The sequence below is a fragment of the Acinonyx jubatus genome, chromosome D4 (genome assembly GCF_027475565.1).
Source record: "Acinonyx jubatus isolate Ajub_Pintada_27869175 chromosome D4, VMU_Ajub_asm_v1.0, whole genome shotgun sequence".
Lineage (NCBI taxonomy): Eukaryota > Metazoa > Chordata > Mammalia > Carnivora > Felidae > Acinonyx > Acinonyx jubatus.
In genome coordinates, this window is record NC_069391.1 from 41,787,638 (window position 1) to 41,810,331 (window position 22,694).

The 22,694-nt window shown below is 38.2% G+C and overlaps 1 long non-coding RNA gene across 1 annotated transcript in view; it reads left to right on the forward strand.

The window, feature by feature from the left end:
* LOC113593655 (uncharacterized) overlaps nucleotides 1-22,694 on the forward strand; it is a 465,808-nt gene that overhangs the window by 210,636 nt on the left and 232,478 nt on the right. Inside the window, exon 2 of the long non-coding RNA XR_003413934.2 lies at nucleotides 5,816-5,912. This is a non-coding gene — a long non-coding RNA (uncharacterized LOC113593655). The remainder of the gene's footprint in view (nucleotides 1-5,815; nucleotides 5,913-22,694) is intronic.

Consider the following 22,694-nt stretch of genomic DNA (forward strand, 5'->3'; position numbering starts at 1 on the left):
TACCTCTCAGGGAATTCTTCACACACACACACACACACACACACACACACACACACACACACACTGTATTTTAATAGGATGCTTACTACATTCAGAATCTGCATCACAGGCCACTCTCTGTGGCTCTCAACCGCCATGCTCCTGATTATGCTTATTAAAAACACCTGAGAAACAGAAACAGCTAGAGCTATTTTAAGGGACAATTCCCCATGCTACCCCTTGGTCTTACTATCTTAAACAACTCCTCTGCTTGGAATTACAGAATCCTGGAATCATAAGGGGTTTTAGAGAGCATCAAATTCAGCATTTCCCGAACTGTGTTCTAAAGTAATGCTATTATCCCAAGAGATGGCACTGTGAAGAAAAAAAGCAGGGGGTGGGGGAGGGGGATTCTGTGATCAAACGATTTAGTTAAGCTTTTTTTTTTTTATTCTTATAGTTCGATCCCTGTAGCCTTTAGGAACTTTGAATCTCAAAACGAAACAAAACAAAACAAAAAACAAAAAAGAAAAGAAAAAAAAGAGAAAAGAAAGGAAAAGAAAAAAATGCATGAAATGTGTAGCATTTCCCGACTTTCACTACCTGACTTGCTTTAGTATTCTCTGGTACACTATAATCTTTATGCAGAATAGTTTGGGAAATACCATCGTGATTCCACAGTGTCTTTACAGACAAAGAAACTGCTTCAAAGGGGTGCCTGGATGGCTCAGTGGTTGAACATCTTACTTCAACTCAGGTCATGATCTTAGGGTTCCTGAATTCAAGTCCCACGTTGGGCTCACTGCTGTCAGCACGGAGCCACTTTGGATACCCTGTCTCCCTCTCCCTCTCCCTCCCCCACTTGCACTCTCTCTCTTTCTCAGAAATAAATAAACATGAAAGAAAGAGAGAGAGAGAGAGAGAGAGAGAGAAACTATGCCACTGTCAACACAAAAACCTCTCACTCTACTTGAACAAAAGTCAGAGTCCAGTCTGAAAGTATTCAGAACTCACCAGAATTGGCAGGAGCGCATGGACAGCCCATCTTCCCGTTTGGTGTCCTAACAGCTGGTACTGGCAGCCCTTTCCAGCTCCTGGCACATTTTCTCTCCCTCCCCCAATGTTACATGCAGCCCCATACAGCTTGTGCTGCCTCCAGAGGTACCTGATGCCAAATTCCCTTTTGTTTCATATTGGAGAAGAGCATCCCAGAACTCCCATGGTTGATCATTAACTGATTTGATACCTGATCGTATTCAACTCTCCACTTGCTCATCGCATTCCAAGTGAACACTAGTAGTGATACACTGATAGTGATGGAGAGTCCTTTCGTTTTTTTAGTGTGTTGTTTTAATTTTTACCTGCAATGATTTTTTACCTACATTGTGTCTTTTCTTATATTTCACAGTAGCCATATTAAGATTTAGAAATAAGTTTTTTATTTTGTTTTTGTTTTCATTTTTGTTTTTGTATTGTATTTTAGTGCAAAGTGGATCTTTACTGTGTGTTGAAGAATCTCAACATGCATAATGTATGGGCGAGACCAGTGACAGTTCAGATTAAGAATTAATGCTTTCTTTATTTCAAATACAACAAGTCATGCACTGTTATGGTTAGAGGGAAAAGTATACATTAAAGTCTCTTTCTGTTCCTCCGGGCCTTGTGGACCTGAGAGAACAAATGACCAAGTTAAAGCTTTGACACTGCACCTCAGGCATCAGGACCCTCTCCTCCAGACTGCAGATGCAGAGGTCTTTCTTCTTCCAGTGCAGGCCCCCAACTCACCAGCTCCATTAAGAGTCAGTCACGGTAGGAGCACCTGGGTGGCTCAGTTGGTTAGGTGTCTGACTCTTGGTTTCAGCTCAGGTCATGATCTTGCTCTCTGTGAGTTCAAGCCCTGCACTTGGGCTCTGTGCTGGCAGCGTGGGGCCTGCTTGGGATTCTCTGACTTCCTCTCTCTGCTCCTCCCCCATTTCACTCAAAATAAATAAATAAATAAATGTTAAGAAAAACAAGAGTCAGTCACGGCAGATTGTGGCAGAAGCGAAGGGCAAAACCTATCACAGAACACACCTAAGCACACACCCATATACATCCATATTAAACCGACCTCCCGACCCAAGAGAAAAATAAAACCTTCTCAGATAACTGTGACTATTTGAAAACTATGTCAAAGCAAAGATTATTCTTTCTCCTTTTTGGCAGTCAAATGCAATATTAAATCCTCATTCTTTTGTTTGTTTGTTTGTTTGTTTTGACTCTCTCTTTCTCTTAGCGTGTCCCTCCTTCCATCCCTTCCTTTCTCTGTCATTGTGCTTCTCTCTGTCTCTCTGCCTTTATGTCTCCCTACCTCCTTCCTTCCTTCAGTATATTTGACTGTCTCCTTATCTCTATTTCTGGTCATCTGTCAGTTTGTGTGTATTTTGTCTTTTTGTCATCTCTGTCTTTCCTTCTCCCTCTTTATTTTTCTCTTCTCTCAACTAACATAGACTTCTTGGGCAGAATTGATTGGGCAGAAGTCATCAGAGTCGCAGCTGTGGGTAAACAATTATGCTAACAAGCAGTCATCATCAGGATTCCACACTGAGGCAAGACCATTTCCTTTGTCCCAGATCAGTTATTTTGATCCTGTTATTTTAGTTTAAACTCATACTCAACCACAGTGATGTCACTGAGATTGGAGAGGGGTATGCCCTGCCCACCCTGGCCTAGAAGATGGCTTCTATACTTGAATTCTTAGAGGTACTCTAATTCTTCAGTTATTGTTTCTATCTCATTATTTGATAAATGGTTCTCAAAATTTTGGTACTTGGACTATGGACTCCCAAGGAACTTTTTGAGGGTCTGTTGAGTGAAAAGTATTTTAAGGGAAAACCAAGATATTACTTGCTTTTTCACTGTATCGATAATTGCACTGGTTTTGCAAAGGCAATGGTAGGTAAACTTGTTGGAATCTGAATTCAAGGTGGTAACACCAAACTGGTGTTAGTAGTCATATATATTTGTATTTATTTATATTTTACCATGATGTATTTAAAGAAAATGGTGACAGTTCACCTAACAGTGTCCTTGGTTAAGTAGTATAGATTATTAGTTTTATAACAACTTCTGAGTAAATATCCTTTTAATGTTCTATGTGGTGGCATGTGAAGTGTGCATAAATCACTTAAGCTGCAAACTGAAGTATGTGTTGTCTCAAGCAAAAGGACTTGTGTGATGGGTTGAATTGCAAGCTGAACTAAACCACTTTTTCACTTAACATCATGTTAATGTGAACGTTTGACTTTCAGTCAAACTAGAGTTCTTGAGACTTAGGTATGTGGTATATATTTCTCAAAAATAAGCAAAGCGACCTTGTCATTTCAAGGAAAGCAATCATTTGTATTTCTCTTTGTTGCCAGTGAACAAATTAGAGCTTTCAAGTGAAAATTAAAATTTTGAAAATCAGTTGTATGCCACCCATACTTGACAACTTCCCAGTACTTCAAGAATTTTCTGATGAGATCGGTAGTGATATTAACCAATGTATTTTTTTGGTATTGTGTAATCAAGCTATTAATAATTTGAAGATGTGTATCATTGTGCCATTGGCTTGGGGCTCAGCAGACTGTTCACATTATAGTTCTAGGGCTCACTAGATATCTAAAATGTGACATATAATTTATCTTCAACTTCAGTCTTCCATCCATAAAATAGATCTAATATACTCCCTTGTCAGGAAGTTTATGATTCTTAAATGGATATATATGTGAAGATGGTAACACATTTAGGAACTCAATATACGTTATCACTCTTTTCATGAATATGTATTGTGATAACCACCCCTGCTTCATAGGCCTTTTTTGGATATTAAATAATACATTAAATAGAAAGTATCTCAAAGACTGTTAGATTCTTCATTCTCTTTTCTCCTCTTTCTCCACCCTCTCTATCTTCAACCTAAAAATTAAACATACATTCTATAACACAGACCACTCAGGAAAACAGAAATTATACCTGTTGTTTTTAACAAAGAAAAATGTAATCTAAAGATGGTTTACATAGATATTGGAAATTGGGAAGAGGAAAGGGGGCGCTGATGTGGTACAGAGATGGGGTCACAGAAAGCAGCTGCACCTTTAGGGTGTGGGGAATCAAAGGAAGAATCAGGTTATCAGGAGCCTGGGAGAGAGACCAGTAGCTCTGAGGGCCACACTTGGAGGTGGTGCTTTGCAGCCAGTGTTGAAATCTGAGAAGTTCAGCAGAGAGCTGAACGCTACTCTCACTCAAGAACTCTCAGGAGGGGATGCCAGCAGCCCAGTGCTGACACTTCTGAGATGACAGAATGAGCTGGTTCTGGAAGGTCTCGAAAATCTGTAGACAGAAACTGATTTCTCCTAACACAGTGAAAGGATGATTGCTAAGACAACACTGAAAGCCAATGAACATGAAGGAATAAATCCCGTGTCCTCTTTCTCTTCCCCCCAATCTCTCTCCAGTGCTCCCTATTGCAGAACCTAACAGGTAGCCAGCTAGCAAAAGAGAAATGTGGTGTGCAGAGAACCAGCCCCCAAATCTCATTGCAGACTAGAGAAGCTGGTTTGGGAGCTAGAAGATAACAGCTTAAAACCAGACAGAATTCTTACCTGGACTGTAGTGAGAGGGAAATTAGAACAGCCCTCTTTGTTGAAAGTCTTTACCTGAAGTGAACCTATTAGGAGGACTTGAGATGTCAATATTATTTGGTGGACCCAGTGGACTAATTTTCATATCTAGTTTTCGGGAAGAGAGACTCAGTTATGCCATCCAGTACAATTGTAATTACTGTTTTTGCAGAAATAGAAATCCAGGAAGCCGCCAGGAGAATGAAGCAACAGAATGTGTTCTAAAGTGACTAATTTAAAATTGATCACTGTGACATGCCTCCTTGAGCTTGAGACGTTTCACACAATCAGGTTTTCAGTGTTTTCGTTAGTGTGATTTGCATAATCAAGATTTTATTTTACTTTTTTAAAGAGGATTCTATTGTAATGAAACCAACATAGCTATTAAAGGGAGAGAGTCGGGCTGATGAATAAATGCTATTTCATTGTATTCTATGTGATTGCGGTGTAATTTTTTGCAATACATTTGACTTTATGTGTGTGTGCGTGTGAGAGAGAGAGCGAGAGAGCGAGCGAGCTAAGAATAACAACCGTAGAATTGTTAAATTTTTGTAAGAGAGCATACCTGGGAAATTTATGAATGAGGTTTCAATTTCCAAAATTGTCAAGGCTAGAATATGAATATATATATATAATTATGTTTTTCATAGCAATTAAAGTGATTAAGGGCAATGAATAAATATGTTTCAAAATCATATAATGGTTTTATTTTATGCATTCATCTACAGACATTCTAAGAAGAAAAAAACCCTAATATTCAAATTATTTTTCTTTCTGAGACACACTGGCTACAAATTGTTGGCTCTCAGGCTTTCTTTCTTTTACATGCCATATATTGATAGTTAGATCATTTATTTTGAAACAGATTGACTGAAAATGCTCCATTTGATGTTGAAATTGTCTTATACCCTAATTATTACTTTCTAATACCTATTTAAAAATATACATTGACTTACAAAAACAAATGTAATTAAATGCATTATCTGAAAACACAGGCAATAGTGTCATCAGGGATGGGTACCTCAGATGGGATTGTGGACCTGCAGCCTGGAAATACATACGTGATTTTTTTTTTCAAAATTAGAGCAAAAGCAGCCAGATGGGAAATAACATGAGGAATTTGAAATGAGTGTTGTTGGAAGGAGTTAAGTTTTCTTCTATGTTCCCAAGAGATTTTGTTTCATTTCATTTAGGGAATCTGTTGGAGATGGTTTCAAGATGTAGAACTCTTGTAAGTGAAGTATCCCAAATGAATTTGGAACATCCACATTGAGACTGCTTCATATCCTGGTAAGATTAAATGATTTTTAATGTGTTGACCTTTAGAGAATGCAATGGGAAATGTGTGTGTGTGTCTGTGTGTGTGTGTGTGTGTGTGTGTGTGTGTGTGTGTGTATGTGGCGTGTAAATAAAAAATTATGAAGGTTTATAACCCAATGCACAAGTTTGAGATTCAAAAACTATTCTTTATTTGTTTTATTTCGCATCCAGTGATCATTTTCTGGCTCCTCAAGAGGAGTGGGATACAATAAGGAATTCAAATTTGCTATTATCAACCTATCACTACGTATATGTACATTATTTGCATTGGTCAGTATGCCAGCACAATGGCCCCAGGAGCAGGTAGTATTGCCCTCACAGTACAGATGTGGAAAATGGAAGTACAGGGAAAGTATAACCTTGTCTAAGATCATGTAGCTTAACTGGCACAAGAGTGACTTTTCTCTCTGCTCTACCTTTTATGCTGTCATGCTGCCCCTAGCATTTGTGCTAGGTGAGGAGCCAAAGAATTAACATTGGTTGAGGGAAAGACCCTCAAATTATAAAATGTAATTTAAAAGAGAGTCATAATTGCCTTCCCTCAGACAGAAAACCAAAGCGAAGGAATTTCCTTTATATTTTTACAACTCTTGAAAGGAGAAAGATTTCTGTAACTCATTGACAAGTTACATCGATGAGGATGTTTCAAAGAAATGGTAAGTTTTAGAAAAACTGACATAGGAAAATGTGTGCTATAATTTTCCCATTTGCCTTTGCTGTAAAATGAAACTCTGTAGCAGGCTTCCTGTATATAAATACCCTGTCCTGGCTGATGACACAGTTTAATGGAGTGAGTACTAATTCTTTCTGTATAGCTAACTGGTATACAAGTCAAATAACTTGAGTGTCATTTCACTTTTTGTTACTTATATCATGAGGTTGTTGTAAGATTCCATTGAAATAAGAGATAATAAATCGAAAGCAACTACAGTTCTGCCTGGCACAGTGTGTGTGTGTGTGTGTGTGTGTGTGTGTGTGTGTGTGTATTCACTAATAAGAAACTTTATCAAAGACCTTATGATGTATTAGCTATTAAAATATATCATTATTTTGTTATCCATCTATCCATGAAGGTTTGTAATTAAAGAAATGTTTATGTGAAAGATTCTCTCCACTCAACATAACATAAAATTAGGCCTTAGTGTATTTTATTCATGTAGAAGACATTTGTTTGGGGCAGTTGCAGATTGCTGGTTGAAAATTTTTGAATTCTGGTGCATTCATTTGTAATGGCAGAATGCAGTCTCTTTTGTTCTAGATACTCAAAAGATCCAATGGATTAGTTGATCTAACTATCCTACCTGAACATTTTCAAACAAATTTCCTCTAGTGATGACAAACCAGATAACCACTGTGTCCCCGTGAGTCAGATTTGCTTGGGTTATTCAATAGTGGCTGACACCTTGGGAGGCTGTAAAGCATTCTCTGGGTGGCCTTCTTGCTTACTGAGTCTTGCTTCTCTAGTGGTAATAATCAGCAGCATTTCTGTGGGAGTAGATACCATGCCTGCAGTTGAAGATTACATTTTAACTCTGTGTTGTGAAATGGAAAAAAAAAAAGCCCATTTTCAATGTGACATTCTGAGAAGCCTTCAACCATCCTCAAGTTCCAGTGTGTATTTTCACTTTTTGATGGTGGAGTAAAAGCCTGTAAAAATAAAGTATGCAATGAAGACATGAGGCTAGAATCTCCAGACAAAGGCTCCCCACCCTCCCTGCCACCAGAGAACCATGGGAAGGGAATCTAGGCCAGTCTAAGACTATTTTCCATTAGTCTGCATTTTGAAAACACCTGCAAAATTGTCCATGTCCCTCCTACGCTGCATTACTTCTCCATTCAAGAGTTTTGCATTTGGATAGAAGCTCCTAAACAAACAGTCCCAAATTTCCACTTTACATTCAGCTTTGGATTGAGTTAAAAAGTTATTGTTGTTTCGTAGACATAGCATGTTTGCCACTTAGGGCCTTGTTTTTCTTTGCTTTTTCTCTGAAGTAATCCTGTATTTGCTTCCTGTCTAAGTCTAAGATACTGAGTTACTTATCCTCTCTTAATCTCGGTATTGTCATCATAATGTGAGAATCATAACAGTTACATTACAGACATTTAAGGATTACAAAGAATATGTGTAAATCACTTACTACGTGGAACATTGCTGATGATTGTACATGACATCTATAGATGTACATCTGCCAGTAGGTTTGATAACATGTGAATCCCCCAGATATTCATCAGTAACTTTTTGGGATTTTCCAGAATAAGGACAGAACTGATTCAAAGGATTGGGGTGATTCACAAAAGGTGGAGATGTTAGAGGAAGTCTTACCTTGAACTTAAAACATTTTATTCACTAATTATCAGGCCAAGGAAAACAGACTTTACCTTAGGTTTCTTCCTATTACCTGTGTGGTTGTGTGCCTTTATCATCAGCTTTTTCATATTTGCATTTCTAGACTGATAGTTCTCAGGCTTTAAAGTGTTTACAATAGCCTGAAGAGCTTATTAAGTATATAAGGTACAGGATGTTGTTCTCAGGATCTTATTCCATAGGATAGGTTGTGAATGGGTCTAAGAATCCACATTTTATACATGATTATTTAGAATAAGAACAATTCTGGAATATGCCATTAAATGAAACTTATAGTTTTTCTTCCTCAAAGCTGTAAGTTTTACACTATCTAATTCTGGTGTATTATTGTTATAGGTTAAATTGAACAACTTCACCAAATAGCAGTTAAGAGAAATAACTAAGAAACAGATATGCTTCAATAAGGATTCTCTGCATTTATTTGTCAATACAGTAACTTTGCAAAGATTTGGATTCCATGAACATATAAGAAATTGATAGAACAAATACGGGATAAACAAACTGACAAACAAACTGCCTTAGTTAATAACAACTGGGGTTCTGATACTTTATTGAAAACCTTCTAATAACCAGTTGCTTTCATGTGCTATTGGTTTATCAGATCTTAATTCCAGTCTTCCTCAGTAGTCAATATCCCCATTGTAGGGGTGCCTGCATGGCTCAGGTGGTTAAGCGTCTGACTCTTGATTTCGGCTCAGGTCATGATTCTCACAGTTTGTGAGTGTGAGCCCGACATCTGGCTCCATATTGTCAGCACAGAGCGTGCTTGGGATTCAATCTCTCCCTCTCTCTCTGCCCCTCCCCTGCTTGTGCTTTCGCGCTCTCTCTAAAAAATAAATAAGTAAGTAAGTAAGCTAGCTAGCTAGCTTAAAAATCCCCATTTGGGGTGGCTGGGTGGCACAGTCGGTTAAACATCTGACCCTTGGTTTCAGCTCAGGTCATGATCTCTCGTTTCATGAGTTGGAGCCCCACATCTGGCTCTGCACTGACAGTGTGGAGCCTGCATGGGGTTCTCTGTGTCTCTTTCTGCTTTCTCTCTCTGTCTCTCTCAAAATGAATAAATAAATCACAAACAAATTTTAAAAATAAAATTAAAAAATCCCCATTCTACAGATTAATAAAAATAGATTTATATGAGTTACTGCTCATCAAGTTATGAAGTTAAGAGTCAGGCCAGGATTCAGTCTGGGCACCATGTCAGTGTGCAACCAGTACAGCTGCTTTGTAATCCTGGGATAATTCAACTTTGCAATCATGAAAGGTTTTTGTTCTGTGGCAGCCAACAGCATAAGCACATATGGGAACAATCAGCCTGTATTTGTTTTGTTTAAGCTCCTGAACACTGAAATTCTCCCTCACCTCCTGAGTTAGACTTTGAAAGACAGAAGTAGAGTAGGCTTATTTCGTCTGCTCTGTAAACTACTCAGAACGAAATTTTCTGAAAAAAAAAGTTTCAAGTATCTTCTTCAAATTCTTGTTGTTTTTCACCAATGTGCTTGTTTGATTTTCACCAATTCTGCTGAGTGTGTGAGTATCCTTTTGCAGTTAAATTGACTGTGAGAGATTTTTCCCAGTTCAATAGCTGGGCATATCACCTTCCTATGAATGAAGTTTCTAGTCTCCTTTGTATCTAGGTTTGGCTGTGTATCTCAGTTCTAGCCACTGTAATAAGAGGAACAGTAATGTGGCCACTTCCTAGTCATGTCCTTACAGGATGGATGCGTATCTTCTTCTCTTTCTTCCTCTAGTGACTTGGAAAATGAATGTCAGATGGGATGTTCTGCTGAACATCTTGTATCATGCAGAGAAGGACAATATCTGAAGGTGGTAGAACAACAACAAAGAAGGAGCCTGGCTTTTTGCTTAATTTATCGAGCAAAACAGTCCAACATTGCTTCTCTGCTGAACGTTGTGTGAGAAATAAATAAGCTTTACTTGTTTACCCATTGCCATTGAGCCATTCTACATGGTGAAATATATATCCTAATGAATTGATGCATTCTTCTGTACATGTGTTACCCATTGAATACTTGGCATACTGTGACTCCTTTGGGAGGTCAGTCATAGCCTGAAAAGAAGCACAAGGCCCTAAGTAAAGAACGCTGTGGTAGTTACCTAGATATTGTGTGTCTAGACTTTGAACCATCTCACCTTGCCCATCTCATTTCTAACAGTTTTCCTGACCACCCTCCTCTAGCCTGTTTTTCTTTTAGTTGATCCTCTTCCAGATCAATACGTAAGTTTGTTACTTTTTCAACTCTCCTTGCTGTGGCATCTATCTTTCATGCATTCATGGTAAGAAGAAGGCAAATATGAGACCATAGGTATAATGAATTCTGAGAAGAACTTCAGGTCCTGGCCCTGTTTAGAAACATTCAAAGTAAACTTTCCAAAAAACACCACAGGCTGCCCAAATAAAATTTGTCTACAGACTACATGAAGTGGACTTCTTAAATTTCTGATACCTCGATAACAACATCCAAATCCACATAACCAATAAAAGTTCTTCTTGTCCCTTGCCTTTCACCCAACCCCTCAGCTGGACTATGCTCATTTGCATACAGGACAAAACAATTTTATTTTTTTCATATTTCATATGTCTTCTTGGATCTTTATTTTAGAAAACATTTTAAATCTATAGTTATTTCCATAGTACCTAAAGAATACCCTACCATCTTATGGATGCAGTGTTCTCCTGATTCCATAATCTAGTTGTTACTGAGTTATTATTTGGCTCCAATTCTGCTAGAGAGAATGCTTCCTGCATGGCTGGTTGTACTGACACTCTAGGATCCTGGGTGAGATTCCTTGGCTCTTTATCTTTCCTGTTAATACTACATCTTGTGTACCTTCTGACATGCAGAGTGCATGTAAATATGCTTCATACTTACAATATATAGTTATTATTTGGCTCCAATTCTGCTAGAGAGAATGCTTCCTGCATGGCTGGTTGTACTGACACTCTAGGATCCTGCTTGAGATTCCTTGGCTCTTTATCTTTCCTGTTAATACTACATCTTGTGTACCTTCTGACATGCAGAGTGCATGTAAATATGCTTCATACTTACAATATATCCTGGTTGGTTGGCTACTACAGTGGTGACAGTTGATTATTCTCTTTGTCATTCCCTTGATGCTTCTCCTGTTTTTGAACATACTTGCTGGTACTTTCAACCCCATGGTCTACCTACAGTATTTCATTAATTCCCCTAAAACACTGAGGTAGGTATAATGACAATGCTTTAGTTACTGACTCAGCAGATATTTACTTAGTTCTTTGATGCTAGGCATTGTTTCAGGCAATGGGAGGGAAAATTCAGTTGCTCACTCTCTAATAGGGAAGATAAATAAAATAAGTAAATGTCAAACAAACACACAGAGACAAAACTAAAACATCTTTTAAGTGTTTCACTATAAAACTTAAGTCTTATGCAAAACAGCTTATCAGTGTAATAGTATAAAACTTAAGTCTTAGGGGTGGGGAGCCAGGGGGAAAATTGTTCAGTTTTACTGCATGATGAAGAAGGGCCTAAGATCAAAAAATATTTTCTGGAGATTCTACTTCAGTTGAATGTAGAAATATGAGGAAACAGACTCTGACAGATTCAATGATGTTTTCCATAATGTCACAGCTACTTATGGCAGAGGAGGGGGCAAAGATCCATACGCTGGTACTTCTGAGGTCATAGCCATGCAACCGGCATTCTTGCTGCAGAGATCTTTGGGTTTTGGCTATCTTTGCAATTGAATACTTTCTACATGTTGGTCCCCACCCACACCCCCATCACTATTCCCCTTGCTTCTCAGCACTTGATTCTCAGTTATAGTTATACTATGTCTTAGTGGAAGAGATGATATACAAATTCAGATGTTTTTCAAGGAAACAACTTCCAAATCTTCAGCTTCCATATGGACTCTTTCTTAACAGTGGTCCAAATGAGATTCCACTTATGGTCTGCCAGTTCTGCCTTCCACCTCCCCTTCACAAATGCTCCTCTTTCACTTTGCAAAACAAAGGCAAGCTTCTCAACTTGGCATTACTTCCCTGGGTAAGGCATCCTGGGAGTAAACACCTCAATGATGATCAGCCAAGCTAAGATCCAAGAGTAAAGTGTAGCCCTTAGAGGGACGTTCTAGGAAAGCAAAAGTAAGTAGTTCAGGGAACAAATAAAGGAGGAGCATATGATTTCGTTCAGTGGCAAATTTGTGGCAATCCTATTGTCTTAACCTACTATTCCCTACTTGATCAGCCTTCTGTTCACCCAAGCCTACCTTCTTCTGGACTCCCTCTTGAAGATGAAGCTTCAAACAGCTATATACCCAAGGTTTTAAGGAACATATATTTATAGAATATATAAAGTATGTAATAACCTAGAAATTACATGCTTTGGAACTATAAAAAATATATGCTATATTTGTGTTTGATGTCAACTTTACAAATGTGTGAGAATATGTGTGTGTGTGTGTATATGTGTATATATATACATATATATAGTGTGGTGTGTGTGTGTATGTGTGTGTGTGTGTGTGTGTGTGTGTGTGTGTGTGTGTGTATTTTCAAAATTATTTCAAAGAAACATATATTTGAAGACCGCCTCCAAAGTGTAGTTGCTTTTTCGGGGAGCTGCCGAGGAGGGTAGGAGGAGACATATCCCCAAGTCTCCGTCACTCCCTATCTCCAAGCATTTTCAGGCTTATTCTTGACACTACTGGTTATTTGCTTTTTGGATAATGCAAACGTTAATGTCAACCCTTAGAAGATAAATATCACCCCAGTATTTTACAATGCTATTACTATGTTGTCGATTTACCACCATTTGTTCAATTGAAGAAATTAATAGATAATATACAGGCCATTAATTTTATCTGAGTTTTAAAAATGTGATGCATATATGAGGGGCATATGTGTCAAATGAGTGAATAAATGAGTGAAAGCTTTATCCTAATGTAGAAAAGCAATATAAGAGATTTAGCTCTTGAGAACATGAGAGCAATTATACTATTATATGTCTAAGTATTTGTCTAGTTGTGAAGATTTATTTTCTGATCTAGTTAGCTTCCTTTGTCTTGGTTGGGTTTATCACACAGTATTAGATAATTTAATTGCACAGTATCATTATCATGTAAATGCCAGGGAGGCACTTGTGGTCTTGTCATTATATATTGCTCCGAGCTGTATCACACAATCACTGAGAAAGGAATGGGAGTAAAGCCTGTTTTTTCTCAGTTTTGAAGAACAGCAGTAAAATTGTGATTGCAGCATAATTAAATCTGTATATCTAGATGCTAATAAATGCCCTGCTGTCTTAGAATTCAAAAGAAGTGTCAGGTCTCTCAGCCTTCCCTGGCACTGGTCACAATCTCTGAGCCTTTTTTTTTTTTTTAATAGCTTTTGCAGCTAATGACTAGCTTGAAAACTTTCAGGAGAATTTTGCCACTTTATATCCTACATTAAACTCCATTATTGAATAAGCTTATTCCCCTTCAACTGTATTTTTTTACTTCTTCTTTCTTTTCTCCTTCCACCCTCCCCCCATCTCTCTTTTTTGTGGGGAGGAAGAGTGGTGGCAATTTGGGGTGAAGAGGTAAACAAGACTGTTCCTTTGAGGATGCATTAGTCAATTTTCTTCCTTTCAGGGGCATTTCAAGCAGGAAGTGCATAAATAAAATTAATTGCATAACTCTCTGTACACCTGTCAAAATCTTGACATGTGCAGTGCCTGTAATTGGCATTGTGTATTCAAAGTAAGTTTTGCAAACAGCAGGAGCACAGGCTGCATGAGAGCTGCCTGTTAAATAGGGGCGATCTCTGGGAATGGAGCGTCTGTCAGTGATCCTTCATAGTTATAGCAGCCACTAGCCAGAGTCTTACCAATGTGCCTTCCTCATTCCTATTTCTTGTACATGTACTTGTACAAAATTTTAGGTAGGGCCTGTTTTATGATTTCATTAGCCATTGCAGTATTGTTAAATGTCATGGCAATATAAGCAAAATAAAACAACTGTTAGATAACACTAGCGTCAATGACAGACAAACCCCAAAATATATAATAGCTTAAGCACAATAGAATTTTATTTCTTAGCCATTTAACTGTTTTTAAGTTTATTTATTTTGAGAGAGGCAGAGATGGTGCAAGTGGGGGATGGGCAGAGAGAGAGAGAGAGAGAGAGAGAGAGAGAGAGAATCCCAAGCAGGCTCCATGCTGCCAAGGCAGAGCCTGACACAGGCCTCAAACCCACAAAGCCAAGAGATCAAGACCTGGGCCCAAACCAAGAGTCACATGCTTAACTGACTGTGCCGCCCAGGCACCCCTATTTCTTAGTCATATAAATTAAAAAATAAGGTGTCTGGTACATGGTCAACTATATTATTCAAGTAGATTATTCAAAGATCTGGGCCCTTTCCATCTTGTGGTTTGCTGTTTTTAAAATGTGACTTTCAAAATCACCCTGTTTTGTTTAATTTAGCTGGTGGGAGGGGAAAAGACGTAAGGAAAACATGCAGGGGTTTTTTGGGCCAGGCTAGAAGTGGCAGACCACACTTGCACTCATGTTCCATTGGCCAGAACTCACTAGTACAATGGAGGCTGGGAAAAAGAGCCTACTTGTGTGACCAGGAGTTTGGGCAAATCCCTAACCAGAATCATATAAAGTTTTGAAACTGTAGTCATCAATAATTGTATAAAGGGGAAAAAGATGACCAAAGTATAGACAGACACAAGGCAATGGAGAAATTATAAAATGTAACACAGTATTCCATTAATGATTTTATAATTATATCGATCTTTTCATGCAGAGTGAAGAATGCTGATTAGTTTTGCAGCTACTGACAATTTAAACACAGCCACAAACAGTGCTGGGCCCCACCAACAGAGCTTAATTCTTACAAAGACTGAAAGAGAAGTTGGTCTGTTTATTTCCTAATCTAGAATGGGGTGTAGAGGACTACAGGTCTCAATAAAGGTAAACACCAGCTTTTAGCTCCACAAGAATTCAGGGGGGTGGAGATAGAAATGCACTGCAGTCATTCATTCATTTATCCCACACACTTTTGTTTAGGTACCTTCTATATACCATATACTATATTTAGCCTTAAAGACAAGAGAAATTAATAAAATAGAACCTTTGCTCTCCAGACCTCACATGTTAGTGAGAGAAGCAAACCTATAAACTAATAACTATTATCGCAGTTATAGTTCTATGAAGGCATAGTTGAGGGAGTCATTACCTCTGCCTAGAGATATCAGGGAAGACTGCAGAGAGATGTCATTTAATCTGGGCCGGAACTGTGGGTCTTTTCAGGCAGAGGAGTGACTTTTAGGGAGCATTAAACCCATGGTCAAAGACATGAAAAAGCATGGCAGCCCAGGGGAATGAAAAAACATGGCATAAGCAGAAATGGGAAGTTCTTTTGCATGTCTGGAAAATAGAGAGTTTATAATAGGATGTTGGAGTCTGAGGAAGCCAGTTTGTGAACAGTGACTCCAAAGTCCAGGGTGAATGGAATAGTTGGTCTCTAGGGCTATTCTAGCAGAGGAAAGAGTGAATGATTTCCTGAGAGCCACTTCTTCACTATCAGCATCTTAGAGTCTAATAGTTTTCTAACTACAGACCACAAGGCACTCCTCCTCACTCATCCCCTGGTCACTCATGCACCATGTGTGTTCCCAGGGAACTATGAAAGGGATATACAGCTACATAGGTAGATTGCTGAAATTAGATAAGCAGAGGAAAGTAATGGGAAAAAAAATTTTGTTTAATTTACTTCTTTTAATGTTTATTTATTTGTTGGGGGGTGGTGGTGAGCAGAGAGAGAGGGAGAGAAAGAATCTGAAGCAGGCTCCATGCTGTCAGCGCAGAGCCCGACATGAGGCTCAGGCTCACGGATCTGAGCTGACATCAAGAGTCAGGTGCCTAACTGACTGAGCCACCGAGGTATCCCAAGTTTGTTTATTTTAAATATAAGTTGCCCTTACATAAATATGACAAATCACAGTGTCCTGCTATTGAACAGTCCCTATTTGGTGGTTTAATTTCTTCCTGAGTTCTCTTGTTTCTTAATAGTATATATTCTGGGAAAACAGGATGAGTTTTCTTCCTGAGCTCTCTTGTTTCTTAACAGTAAGTATTCCAGGGAAACAGGATGAGCAAAGTCATGGAGTTATGAAATATTATATGCGTTATAGTACATAGTGTATAGTGATTGTAGTAAAATGTGAGAGGAGAGGGGTGAATTGAAGAAGGAATAATTAAGCACAAAAGGACCAACACTTAAATATTTGGAAAATTATCAGCCTGTCCCCATTGCAGAAAAATGAGAAAGCCCCTTTTGGAGACAGCAAAGGTGTAGCTAGATAATCACTTCAAGAAGGGATTATCTCTGGGGCTCCTGGGTGGCTTAGTAGGTTATGCAGTTAAGCTTTAAGCATCTGACATCAGCTCAGGTCACTCATGATCTCACAGTTCTTGAGTTCGACTCCACATTGGGTTCTGTGCTGACAGCTCAGAGCCTAGAGCCAGCTTCCAATTCTGTGTCTCCCTGTCTCTGCTCCTCCCCCGCTCATGCTCTGTCTCTCTCCTTCAAAAATAAATAAATATTTATTTTAAAAGGAGATTATCTATGGATTTTTATCAGCCATCTCATCAGGCCTCAGGGATAGAGATGGGATTCTATTAGCATAGACAGTGACTGCTGGTTTGAACTAAAGGGAAGAGAGACTGAGTGAAATAATGGAAGGCTTTTGGGTTTCTGGGATTCCACAGGACAAGCCAACAGAGCTATCTACTATACAACTGTGAACCTTCCTTGTACTTCAAGAAAAGGTGTGATTCAGAATATCAGCCCAGAGCAGTGGGGGCAAGGCTACCACCCATGACCAAAGGGGTAGGTTCTCCATCAAGGGCTTAAGGGGTATGACCTCTGCCCCAATGGGATTGGAGGGTAGAGAATAAAGCCAAAGAGGAGTATTCTCAAGTCTTAAGATTTAATGGAATATGCCTTACTAGGTTTTGAACTTGCTTGAGACTACTCCTCCTTTCTTCTTTCTGACATCTTCCTTTTTGAACGGTATTGTGAATTTTGTCTGTTTTAGTACAGGTGTTTTGGAAGCATGTAACTTGTCTGGTCCCATAGATTAATAGCTAATGAGGAGTTTTGCTTCAAGGTGAATTGTACCTAGAGTCTTACCCATACCAAATTTAGATGATATTTTAGATGAGATTTTGGACTGGGAGTTGATGCTGGAATGGGTTAAGACTTTGGGGGCTATTGGAATGGGGTGATTGTATTGTGCTCCAGAAGGACATAAGTTTGGGAGGCCAGAGAGCAGAATGCTATGGACTGAACACAATCCTTCCAAATCCGTACGTTGAAGCCCGAATTCTCAAGGTGACTGTATTTAAAGGTAGACCCTTTAAAGAGGGGGGAAAAAGTTGATAGAGGTGGCAAGGATAGGGTCCTAATCCAATAAGAAAGGTGTTCTTAAAATAAGACACACCAGGAGTGTGTACCCACAAAGAAAAGGCTATGTGAGGACATAGTGAGAATGTGCCAGTCTGCAAGCTAGGAAGAGAGCTCTCATCAGATACCGAATCTACCAGAACCTTGATCTTGATTTCTAGCTTCCAAAACTGTAAGAAAATTAATTTTTGTTGTTTAAGCCACCCAAACCCTGGCATTTTGTTACAACAGCTCTAGTTGACTAATACAATGTGTTCAAGTGTGAATGACCAGTTATATAATAATAAACATATTATTAACCACATATCAGGTAATAATATATCAAGCCCTATATATAAATTATCTCATGAATACACTCAAAAACCCTTGGTGATAGTTATTGTTATTACTATTTTTTAGAAAAAGTTCAGGCCAAAGAGGAAAATTACTACATTTACAAGCAGTGGAGAACTCACTGTTATTCTACTATAATATAGTTTGCATGTGACCATCTTCAAAGAGCTTAACTTCTCTGAGCTTGATTGTTCATTAAGTAATGATATGTATGCTGTCTCTTCAGAGGGTTATTTGCATGGTTTAAATAAAATGACAAATCCATTATATGCACTCTAGTCATGAATATCTTCACCAGTATCACTATCATATTTTTGTGACTTCTGTGTCCACTCAGATCCCTGACTTTTCACAGGACCTGTCTCAGGTCATCACGATACCATTGTCAAAGTACCTTACATATAGCCTTTGTTCGACTACTGACTTGTCATTAGAAGAAGGGTTTGAACATAAGGCTTTAATGGCATTCTCTTCAGGTGGTGGAAGAAGATTAGGTTCCTAATGATTTCATTGAATTTTTACCCCCAAAGGATATTAATAGATATATTGTGTAAACTTGTAAACTTACTTGTATTGAATAAAGGAGCTGAACCATGAAATAAATGTATAAGTCTTAATATTTATTTTATTCGTGTTGAGTTCTATGCCTTTTTCTGCTTTCTGTTTATCTTTGTAGAGCAAAATAGTTATTTTGTCTAATATGATTCTATTTCTGTACATTTTAATTGGCTACTAGGATGTAGTAATTTTTTTTAATGTTCATTTATTAATTTTGAAAGAGAGAGAGAGAGAGCAGGGGAGGGTCAGAGAGAGAGAGGGAGAGAGAGAATCTCAAGCAGGCTCCATGCTGTCAGCACAGAGCCTGACATGGGGATTAATCTGAGAACCACAATATTATGACCTGAGCTGAAATCAAGAGCCAGATGCTTATCTGACTGAGCCACCCAGGTGCCCCTGAACTTTATTTTAGTAAGTTTTCTAACTGGAGTCAAAGATTTCAATTTTTGGCAAACAACTGAATTGTAAAGTGATCAGATAATCTTAACAAGAAACAACTTTTCGAAGATGTTAAACCTAATGAAAATTACAACACACACACACACACACACACACACACACACACACATATATACACCTTATAATTAACCCCTTTATGCATCCAGAATACATATTCCTTGACCAACTTAGTTTAGATATAGCTGCTGATTGCAGAATCTTCCCTATGCATATTTTGACTTTCATCATTAAGATTGAGTATTCTCACTTAGAATGCAAATACAAAAAAGGATTGCAAGTGTTTGTATACATCAAGGCTCATCATATTATTTAACTTTTATGTTGCTTCTTCCATACTGTCCCAGGGTAATATTTTTCTGTATCTTAACTGTAGGAGAGCCACAAAATGGAATAAGAAAAAAAAAAAGGTCATATAACAGAGTACTACACCAAGAGTTCTTTTAGCACAGAATGGAGTTACAGTAATAAGGATTAAAAAAATAGTCATGCTGTTATCCCATCTGAATGTCTTCATATTAATCATAGAGCTTTGGGAAATTTGAAAAATGAAAATCCTTTATCGTGAATAAGGTGTTAATCCCTTCCTTAATGTCAGTTGCTGAAAGTATCTCCTAGGAATTTGTAGGTCTTAAACACATACATACCCTCTTTTGTATTTTTCTATCTTCTTGAAAAACAAAAGGATTTTTAAAACTAGAACTAAAGGCCAGTATTGATGAATATCATTCTTTTGGACTTTTGACACAGTTTCTCTTAAAGGATTGTAAAGTGAATGTTACAATTCTTCAATAAAATCAAAACCAGTATCAAACCTCAGATCTCAGAAAACCAAGAACATTTTACTTTAAATGGACAGCATTGTTATCATGATGGATTTATTTAGCAGACAATAGCTCTATTACTCAGGCAATCTGAATTAATCTGAAATTGAATCACCCCTTGCACAAACTGGGAAAACTGAAGCAATTTTAGATTAAGACATATAAATATCATGCTGTAAACTTTAAGTTGAATTCAAAATAAATTGAACTCTTTATTGTTTTACTTTTTATCCTTTGTTACAAAGAGCAAAATTACACGAAGTTTTTTAAATGTATGAAAGTGTATGTATAATGGAACAGCAAATATAAATATCTGGAATAAAAGATACCTGAATGTTTTAGCAACTGAAATTATTTCCTTATCCTTTAACACAGAAAGTTTCATTTTTATCATACTCAGCATGAAATTGTTTACAGCTTGTGACAGAATGGAAAAGACATAAGCCCTTGACATCAAAGTTATTAGTCAACTTGTCAGTCAAAGTCAATTAAAGAAGATGCAAAAAATAGGCATTTATCTGATGGACCTTCCTAGCTCATATTAGTCATTTAGAGGATCTTTCTAAGAGACTCATTAGCTTGTCTATTTGCAAATGATTGCTACTATCTGGGCATATTGCCTTTTGGCCCTTTTTTTTTGCTGAAGGATAATGTTCTCTTGAAAGACAGCCATGTTGATCAGCATAAAGCAATGTAATAGGAGTTGAAAGTCATGTGCAGACCAAAAATGATTCAAAGAGAAATAAAACATGTTTCAGTAACCCAGACTAGCTACTTATTAAACAGCATTTTCAGAGAACTAAATGTATTTTTCTCCCCAAATCTTCACGGTGACCAGGAAGAACTGGTCAGTCCTGTCAGACCTCCTTTCTCCTACCCCCCAGATATTTCAATATCCTCATAAAATTTGGTGCCTGCCCATGTAAGCAGAAATAGTTAGGGTTTTCCTGAAAAACAAAGAGACACAGCTTTTGTGACTCAAGAGAAATAATTTTAGTCCCCTAGCTATTTTCCGTGATCTCTGCCCTATTTGCCCAAGCATAATTCTTGCAGAACTTTCTGTGAGGTGTCAGAATTACACACGTGCGTGTGTACGTGTACACACACACACACACACACACACACACACACACACACAGGTAAAGACCTCAGTAGTCAAGGATTTTAAGAGAACAAAAGGAATGCAAAAATTAACAGTCTCCTCCAGGCCATGAAATAGCCTAACTGTATCAGAGACAATAAATCAGTGGTAAACCTCCCAGTTCTGTTTCAAATAAGCAGGGCCCTGCATTCCTTACCTGAGATCACCAGCTCAAGACCCCATCCAGTTTATACTGACTCTGGAGAGGCTGCCCAAAGCCCCTTCCTCTTTTCCACCTGTTACCTTTGCTTCATTATAATGTTAAAGTCTCCACCCTAGAAATTGTACAAGCTTCATTAACATAACATAGAAAGCCTGTATGCCCTTGCTTTCTACCTAGATCTGAGCAACCTTATGCCTATCTTTACATATGACAAAGTTCCCTTTTCTGAATATTCATCCTAATCCTAAATAGAAGAAACCCATCCACCACCACTTGGATAGTCAGGCTTTGGAAGTTAATTCCCCTTGATTGCCTTATTTGCTGCAAATGAAGCTTCCTTTGTGTGACACCTCCACCTGGTGTAGTCTCCATCTGTAACTCATCAAGAAGTGAATTCACATTAGTTCCATTACACCTGTGGATCATTTCTATGGCCCCATCAGATTTCTGTCCATGTAGCACATACATGGATATGTCTTCTGCTCCTATCTTGCCAGTGTCTGAAAGCAGAAGGAATAAATTAGTGAACACTAAGAAATATGTTTGGAAATGGCTATGGATGAGTTAGTAAATAGTTCTTAACAGAGAGTGAGTAATAGAGTTAAGAAATATCTGGGTGGTAAGTTCCTAAAACTTTGGAACAAGATGTTGGCAGGAGGGAGAAATAAGAGACCAGACTGAGTCCCTGGTCCTTGACTTAGATTAGGATGTTCTAGGAGGAAACACAGGCTTAGCTGGCAAAAGGTTTCATTTGAGAGGCTTGTTAAACAATTAGAGGAAATACTCTGGAACTCAGAAAGTTCTGACTAGAGGTAAAGATTTGAAACTCATTGGATTTCTCTGAGTATTAAATGAGATAATGTCTATAACATGCATGGCACAGTCTCTTAACACAATAAATGCTCAATAAATCATAGTAGCTGTTGTTCCTGATGAAGGAAAGGAGAGTGTGGATATTAGGATTACTGTAGAGTGGAAGTTGGTCTCTGGAACAAAGTCAAAAGGACAAGGGCTATCCAGAGAAAGAACTGAGGCTGTAGGAAAGAATGGTTACAATGATGGACCCTGGGGACTATCTTACATCAGAACTTAAAAGGAAAAAAAAGGTGCTGGACTATAGGAACAAGGAGTATGTGTTCATAAATGCATCTTGAATATGACTCATTCTTGCTTAATGACAGTTGGATTGCAAGGCCCTCCTCCTGCCTTTTGTTTTTTTAAAGCACCTATTTGGTTTATAAGAACATTTTGCATGTGAAATCATTGCCTAATACCATACTTCCTAATCGGGTATATTCTAGCCCTGTGTTTTTCCTGAACCTGACATTGGAGCCAAACAATGAGAAAAGCAGCTTTATGCTATGCCCTGCCTCGGACAGGTTCTCATTTCTCTTTGCCTCACCATGTGAACTGTGTGGCCCCTAACAGAGCATGAGGTGGTTAAACACAGAC